Here is an 8,387-nt window from a genome sequence, read left to right as displayed (position 1 = left end):
ATACAAACTCATGAGGAGCAGGATCAAAACTCATCTCCCCTTCCTCGCGCTCTCCTGCATAGAATGGGAAAGCATGAGCCTAAAAATCTAAACGATCAAGAGAATGATCTATAGAGTAGATGTTACCTCTGTCGCTAGCAGGATCATCACCAGCCAAGTCCATCTCAGATGCCCGCGAATCTGCAGGCGGCTTATGGGCTAGTCTCTTCCGCCTATCAGCACGGACAGTAGTCGAAGGTCTTGCCCGGGCAAAAGGACGGAATTCCTCTTCACTGTTTGTCGCTGTCCCTGAAATATCAGATAGTGGTCAGGACTGGCAATTCGGAAATGCAGAAAGAAAAGATGGGTGACTAACCTCGCTCGAAATCTGCCTCGTAGTCTTCAGGATCTCCGCCTGAAGCCTCTCCAGCAGAACTAAAGGCCCTATGACCTTCTGCATCAAGTCGGCGGGTCTTGCCCCGCGCCCTCTGTGACCGAGCACCGTCCCGGATCACATGAGAATCAATCTGAGAGGCTTCTTCGGCCACCAACTCTTCAATAGGCTTCACAGGGACAGTCTTATTAGCTGCTAACAACCACCTGCAGCTCAAGAAAGTGAGGTTCAACTGTCGCTCAGCACCCGGGAGACTGAACCTAGCACCAGTGCAGCCTGTCACAGTCCACAACCATGCACGAAGACCGTCCACCAAACCTCCATGAGCCCGAAGCTGCTGGCGCGGATTCCCGACATAAAGCTGGTCATAACCAAACTGGCGAGCGAATCGGCAGGGTAGATATGGCTCTATAAAACACTGATTCCCCACCCGGAAAGTCAAGTAGCCCGGCCTGATGTTCACTAGCCAATTAAAGCAGGAATCTGAGTCGGTTTATCATCATCTCTCCGTGTAAAAGCACCAGAAATCTGCCGAAGCCCTCGATGAATGTTAGCAACCATCACCGGAAGAAGCGAAAGTTCCTTCTTGTAGGCAAGCTGAACTGCAGGATAGAGCACTTCCAGTGGCAGAGCGTCACCAGACTGATACGGGACCACACATTTCTTCAACCAGATGGCGAGATAACCGGCAAGGAGAGTCATCGGACGAATCGGTGCGGTCGCATGGCATAAGAATGATTTGAATTTAGTCCCTGCAGGAAAGCCACTCTCAGGACTGCTAATGGTATAGGAGTGGGCGTCAGTCTTCTTCAGCAGCTCATTAACCTCTGAAGGAGTCAGCGGTGCCAGTTCACAAATAGTTTTGCCAGAATGGCTCTCCAGATTCCTGAACAAATATGATGCGAACTGCTTCAGGCTCACATTTGATTTGGTCCTCTTCGCTAGGGGCTTAGACTGCGCCAAAGCAATGTGATAGTGACAAGTGAGGTCCCATAAGGTCTCGTAGCGGTCGGGCATGCGATCCTTCAGCTGACTCAGTTCATGGTTGGAAGGAAAATACTCCTGGTATAACATCTGACCCATGGGCAAACCAGAAATCTTATGCATCTCATGAAGAGCCAAACCCAACTCTCCGTGCCTAGTCAGAAAGGTGTTCGAATCCGGATTATAAAGCTTGCATAAGGCAAAGAAATGCTTCGCACTAACGGGTAAACCATGCATGGTGGCACGAATGGCTGCATAAAGACCGCAAGCATGCAACTCCTCGCTCCATCGACTCAAGACGTACTTCGTCATACGAGCCCACCAAAACCTGTCCAAAGAATGGACCCAACCATAGAATCTGTGGCGCGGTGCAGGCATCTCCCGTCCTAAGTTAGCGAGGCGATTCCTCAAAGTAGAAGCAGAGGCAAGAAACTCGTTACGCGGCGGTGCATCTAGTCCCAGTACTCCAGGACGCAATCCAATGATGTGATTCCTGCTCGAACCAGGAACTGCCTGATGAGTAATGTAGCCGCAGTGAACGCTCTCATGCTCCTCTGTCAAGCGCCACGACATCTCCCGTTTCACAGCCTGACGCCTGAGTTCAGTCAAGGAACGGTGCCGAGGAATCTTCGGTAAATAGAAGAAGCCATTGCCAGTCTTATGAAGCCACTGCTCGGCGTCAATAAATGCTGCATCGGGATCTCTGACAGAATCGCCAAACAAGAAATCAGTCTTCCTGAGAGACTGAACAGAACTGGCTTCCTTCACAAGAGGCGCATCTGTAATCAACTGGCGAAGGGCTCGATGTCCCCCTTCCTTCACCACCTGGGCAACCTCTGTCGACGTGCCCGGACCAAACTGAAAAGTAAGCGGAATAGGCGAAAGATCATCGGACGTCGAATAATACTCGTCATGACGTCCGTCCACAGCATGAGATGAGAACGCTCTAGAGGGATATTCCACTGAAAACAAGTAATTAAGTGTTTGTTAGTCTCAGTTATAAAAGGAAGTTGAACTCATCTTACAAATCGGTAAGATAGAGTCATTACCTTATAAAGGGTGAGACGATTTGGCCACATTGTGCGTTTATAAGATAGGGTATATCGACAATATATCCCTGCCTTATAAAGCATAATGCAGCGTCAAAACGCCCCCTTTATTATGAGATATGATTTTGACCAAGCAAAACCCATCTTTAAAGCGTCGATCCTCACCAAGGAGAATCAAGGCTCTTCCCGATTGCCTCACCAAGGAGAACAACGTGGGGGTAAAAGGACCAATTTGCAAATTTTCAGAAAAAAGAGGGCTAATTTGTAAAATTTCCATCTTTAAAGCGTCGATCCTCACCAAGGAGAATCAAGGCTCTTCCCGATTGCCTCACCAAGGAGAACAACTGGGTTTAAAAGGACCAATTTGCAAATTTTTAGAAAAAAGAGGGCTAATTTGTAAAATTTCGAATATGCAAAAAGTAGCTCACCAGCATATGAAGGAAGCACGCCGTCAGCCGATGCAGCAGGGGAACGACCTCTCGAGACTCGCGACATAATGACCTACAAAATATATCAAGAGGTCAGATCTAGAAAAAATCCTCTTTTTATTACAATACTACCCCCTGAAAGATAAGCTCGAGGCGCTAAATCATAATCCTAACCCTCGCATGCAATCCCACAAGTTCATAAATTAAATTAAGCATAAAAATGCTAAAATTATGGAAGATATACCTGAGGGAAAGCTCGAAGATCCAATAAAAATTAGATCTTGAAAAGTGCTCGAACCACGCGCTCGAGGAGCATGAGAGAAATTCTAAAAATAGAAGTTTTGAGGGATTTCTCAGTCAAAGATCAAAAGGAAGACTAGATCTAAGATGAATATCAGGTTTTGAGGGAGAACGGATGCTCGAGGGAAGAGAAATCCAAAAAAGAGGCTAGAGAGATGGCCGGCCCTAGGTAAAAGAAAAGAAAAAAAAGAGAACCCTTTTATAGGGTGAACCGGCCTTGAGCCAGACCGAACCGAACCGGATCGGACCGGTTTTGAACCGGAATCTAAATTGAAGCTGAACCGAGTGTCGAAACGAATTCAAATCGACCGACGATTAAACCCATCATTTATTCACTCCTCTCCCATATGATTTTGAGCCTAATTACTGCCTTTTTTGGGTCATTATCAGACCGGTTCAGTTCATTTGGGCACAGAAAGTACTCCAATAAGGTATATGAGTATAAACTGTTCCCTAATTTTCGTTGAGAAGTTCCTGGAGAATGTTTTCATAAATATTCTTAAGGATAACTCAACAACACGACGCCGGACAACGCGTCGCAACGCCAACATTTGATGGTCAATGCTATGTTGAACCAACGAGCACGAGCTAAAGATCAGAAAATTAGGAAACGACTTCAAATTCGAAATTCCGACAACGGTCAGACAATAAATGCAGCACCGAAACCCTTTCAGATATTCGACAAAGCACCGAATAGCCTGAAGGATTAAAGGAATCAAGAACAGAAGCAATTCCAAGGTCCCGTTACACCGACTGAAGGTTGGGACAATCATGTCCAAAGTATTCCAGACTCTTCTATAAAAGAACAAGGCTGAAATACTTTGGAGGGGGTATCTGTAGGCATGTAAAATTGCTTATAAGTCCCTTGGCATAGCTCGGCGCGATGATTCGACAAACCATCGAGTGACGAGGCGACAAGGTCAACGAATCGCACGCGAGCAACGGAATGCATCCATTCGCGTGCGGAATCAAGCCAACGGTTCGGGGAGTCAACGAGTCATCCAAACAAGAGCGGACTCGGATGAATCACGACCGAATCAAGATCAGTTTCGGACTCGAACTCAGAAGTGGATTTACTGCCAAATCAGGAATCCGACTTACTGCCAAATCAGATCAACGAATCAGAGTCTGAATCAACCAAATCACGGACAGAACCGAAAGACGAAAACACGACGGAACCCAACACCAAGGGGGGGCTCGGCCTGAGCCGAGCCACCTCTGGGTGGCTCGGCCAAAGCCGAGCCACCTTGAGGTGGCTCGGTGTGTCGGCCATTTGTGCGCGGGCACAGTAAAGGTGGTCTATAAATAGGAGGCTTGGTTCATTTGTTCAAAGGTTGACTTTGAGAGCCGAAATCTGCCAATTGAATCGAGCTTAGATTCGTGAATACTGAAGACTGGACATACAATCTGATCCTCGACGAGCATCCACCACAAAGCAGAGAGCTCGAGAGACGGAAAACAGATCTGAGATCTACACGAGATCACACTCCGGATCGAAGCTTGCCGTCTTAGATCCCGAATCGAGCGATCTATTCCTTATAACTAATCCTTCCCGGCGCTAATCCCTCTGAATAATACCGTCAAATCGTGTAGATCCACCGATCTTAGATCGCCGCGTTCACGATTAACCCCGCGTGGCAGAAGAAACCCACAAAAACGACACCGACAACAGGAGCTTGCCGATTGTTCACAAGAGAAAGTTCGTAATTTTATTTCTTTCTTTGGATTTCCGTTGTAACCGCGCATCTAAAAACACCGGATCTTTTGTAACCATACAAAAATCTTATTTGAGATCACCAATGACATCATGAATAAAACGATATTTCCAACAGTATCCAACAGAGCCTCAGATCCACAACCCCAAAGCACATGACACGCAACGACATAGAGCCCGACGAGCTAACGAATCGCACGCAAACAATGAAATACATCTATTCGCATTCCGAATCAGCTAAACAGTTCTGTGAGTCAATGAGTCATCAACGCATAAATGGATTTGATCAAACACGAGGCGATTTACTCCATATAGGATTCGACTTCAAAATCAGATCCGGAATCAACAACGAAGCGGGTTTACTGCCAAATCAGATTCAGATCAACAACATCAGAGTTTAAATCAACACGAGACCAGAAAAGAACGGTTAAAAACCACAAAAACACCTAGGAGACCGGCCAAAACCTAGCCACCTCTATGCTCGGGCCGCAGCCACCTATAGTCTAGGGTGCCGACCCACCTATAGGTGCCGAACCCCAGATCTGTACCAAAGCACAGATCAATAGCCTATAAATAGGAGAGGTGGTGTTCATTTGTAAGGGTTGGAATTTTTGGAGGCGAAGCCCTGCTGGATTGAAGACTCAGATCTAAAAAAGATCCAAGCTTTGGGACTTCGAGGACTTGTTCATCCAGATCTGGTGCTCGGCGATCGTCAACGCCAAATAAGGCAAGAGTTCGAGAGGACCGGATCTCAGATCTACGCAGGCACACTCCGGATCAAAGCTTGGCCTTTGATCCCGAGAATTAAAGGCTACTATTTCCTTGGCGAAATAGTACCCTCGGCTATTATTTCCTTGGCGAAATAATACCCGTTATACTGCATAGATCCGACCGGATCTAGATCGTACGGTGGTCCACAGATAAACCCCGGTGCAGGCGAAGAACCCACAAAGCGAGTGACCGCAAAACAGGAGCTCGCGATTCGTTCGAAAGGAAAGTTGTAATCTCTTTTTTCTTTTTCTTTGATTTCGTTATAACCGGATCTTATAAAAAGACCGGATCTTTGTAATCGATAAACTATTACAAGAGTGTGCAATGAATTCATCAATGAAGAAAGCAACGATTTTCCCCGCGAACAATCTGGCGACCACAGTAGGAGCCGCCGATCTCGCTGCCGAGATCGGAGCGTCGCAGCCGCGGATCTCAATCCCGGTCGTGGAGGAGGTCGAATACGAGTTCGACCAACAGAAGTTCGAGGAATACTTGTCGTCCTCGTCCGGATCAACCTCCCCCTGCAAGTCCAAAAAGTTCTCCTCCAGGAGAAAAACTCGTTGGTATGAAGACGTTGAAAACACCAACGAAGATCTCGCCCCGTTTGATGCCAAAGTCGCATCGGGTGAGATTCCTCCAATTCCCAACCGGGGCAGACTTGCTCTAGCCAACCCTTCTGCCGCAGAGGGCGTGGTGACTCTCTCGAAGAGAGCCCGCCAAAGACAACGTCAACGCCTGGCGAAACAATTCGCAAAGGCCATGGAGTCAGTTGACGGGATCCGCTACAACACGGATCTGAAGAACAAGTGGAGTCAGTTGACGGGATCCGCTACAACACGGATCTGAAGAACAAGAGAGGCAAACAGCCTCAACAACCACCGATGAATGGCGACTCCTACAAGCCGCCGACAAACGAATGGGTCCGGGTCAAACGGAACCGTTCGACACTTGATGTAATACCCCAACCCTTGAGAGGGTGATGTGATTAGTATTGATAGATTTGATTGGAATACTCATACCACCAAGATGCATCTTCTTTTCGGGAACCCAACTCTTAGAAACTCCAAAGTTAAGCGTTCTTAGCCTGGAGAAATTCTAGGATGGGTGACCCCCTGGGAAGTTTTCCATGGAGCGCGTGAGTGAGGAAAAAACGTGCTGAAAAGACATGTGGTGGTTTGTGAGGTCAGTCCATCAGATCTAATAGCGTACCGACTCCGGATTCCGGGGCGGGGCATTACAAATGGTATCAGAGCAAAGCCAACCGGAATTGTGAGAGCTAAGTGCTATGCGGCGCAAAGTACTACGTCAAGAGGGCGGGAGCCACCTCTTGAGGCCGTAGGAGCCACCTCTAGAATCTCACACGGATGGTACGGTCTTGGATGATATGGTTTGGCACAACGAGGACGTTGTGAGTTTAAGTGGGGGAGTATGTAATACCCCAACCCTTGAGAGGGTGATGTGATTAGTATTGATAGATTTGATTGGAATACTCATACCACCAAGATGCATCTTCTTTTTGGGAACCCAACTCTTAGAAACTCACAAGTTAAGTGTGCTTGGCCTGGAGAAATTCTAGGATGGGTGACCCCCCTGGGAAGTTTTCTAGGGAGCGCGTGAGTGAGGACAAAACGTGCTAAAAAGACATGTGGTGGTTTGTGAGGTCAGTCCATCAGATCTAATAGCGTACCGACTCCGGGATTCCGGGACGGGGCGTTACACTTGAGGAGCGCATTCGCAAGCGCCGCGCACTATCAGCGCAGGCACGGGCTCAAGTCCAAGAAGCCTGTAGAAGACTGCAGAAGGACGTGGCCAAGAAGCCGCCACCAACCCGCCAAGTATGGAAACCGAAGTCTGAAGTGGCGATTCAGGCTAAGGCAAAATTGTTGCAGCCTTCGAAGCAAGGTCAACCTCCGGCGAATCAACCAAAGTCGCCGATAATTCCAATAGCTTCTCCGGGAGATCATGCAGAATCATCCTGGAGGAAGAAGCCAATTTTGGAGCGCCTCGGTCCACTTCCTGATGGACGATGCAAAGCTCCTGTTCAAGATCGTTTGGGCCCGATGAAGAAGCCCAGAACGACTCAACACGCTGGGGGTCGCCGTCACCTCCAACATGACAAAGAAATCAGGGCAGCTATGCGCACTAATTTGCGCATTGAAGTCCAGGAGCCCGCTGAGAACTCACGCCCAAAAAGGCATGTTTCGAGGCGCGTAACTTTTGAAAGCCCAAAGAAGGCAGTTCACCCTCAGAAGGAAACATTATCATCTGATGACGATAATGTTATACCTGAGAAGTCGTGCCAACACACGATAGGTCAAGCAGACGAGTTGTACTATCGTGCTGGGGGTACGAATAAAATCAGGAAAAGGAGTCCCCGAGAACAGGAAACTCAATGCCCCTGTTCCAAACTCATTCGGGCAGTATTGTCTGAGTGTAACTATATCAAGGCGGTCCCCGAAAGAGTTTCGGTTTTCGAAAGACTTAGTACTGAAACGCCAAAGCCAAGGCATAGGCGTTTCCGGCAAAGAAGAACGGTGGTTGAAGATGGAGAATTTCCGAGGGTCACCACCAATATGACCAGCAAGGGGACATCGGCACGGGATAATCTCGAGTCGATTCTGAAAGCATCCCAGCATATAACCCGTCTGCAGTCTGGAGCCATCAAGCGAGCAACGTATTGTAGGGTTCGGACAAGACTACCTTCAGAAGATGAAGAATCTGATACCGGCTCCGCGGTCGCATCAGATAATATGGTATCCAGCGAAGGA

This window comes from Asparagus officinalis, chromosome 3, assembly GCF_001876935.1.
Source record: "Asparagus officinalis chromosome 3, Aspof.V1, whole genome shotgun sequence".
NCBI classification, from domain to species: domain Eukaryota; kingdom Viridiplantae; phylum Streptophyta; class Magnoliopsida; order Asparagales; family Asparagaceae; genus Asparagus; species Asparagus officinalis.
The sequence above is the reverse complement of the archived record's forward strand: the minus strand, read 5'-3'. Positions refer to the sequence as shown.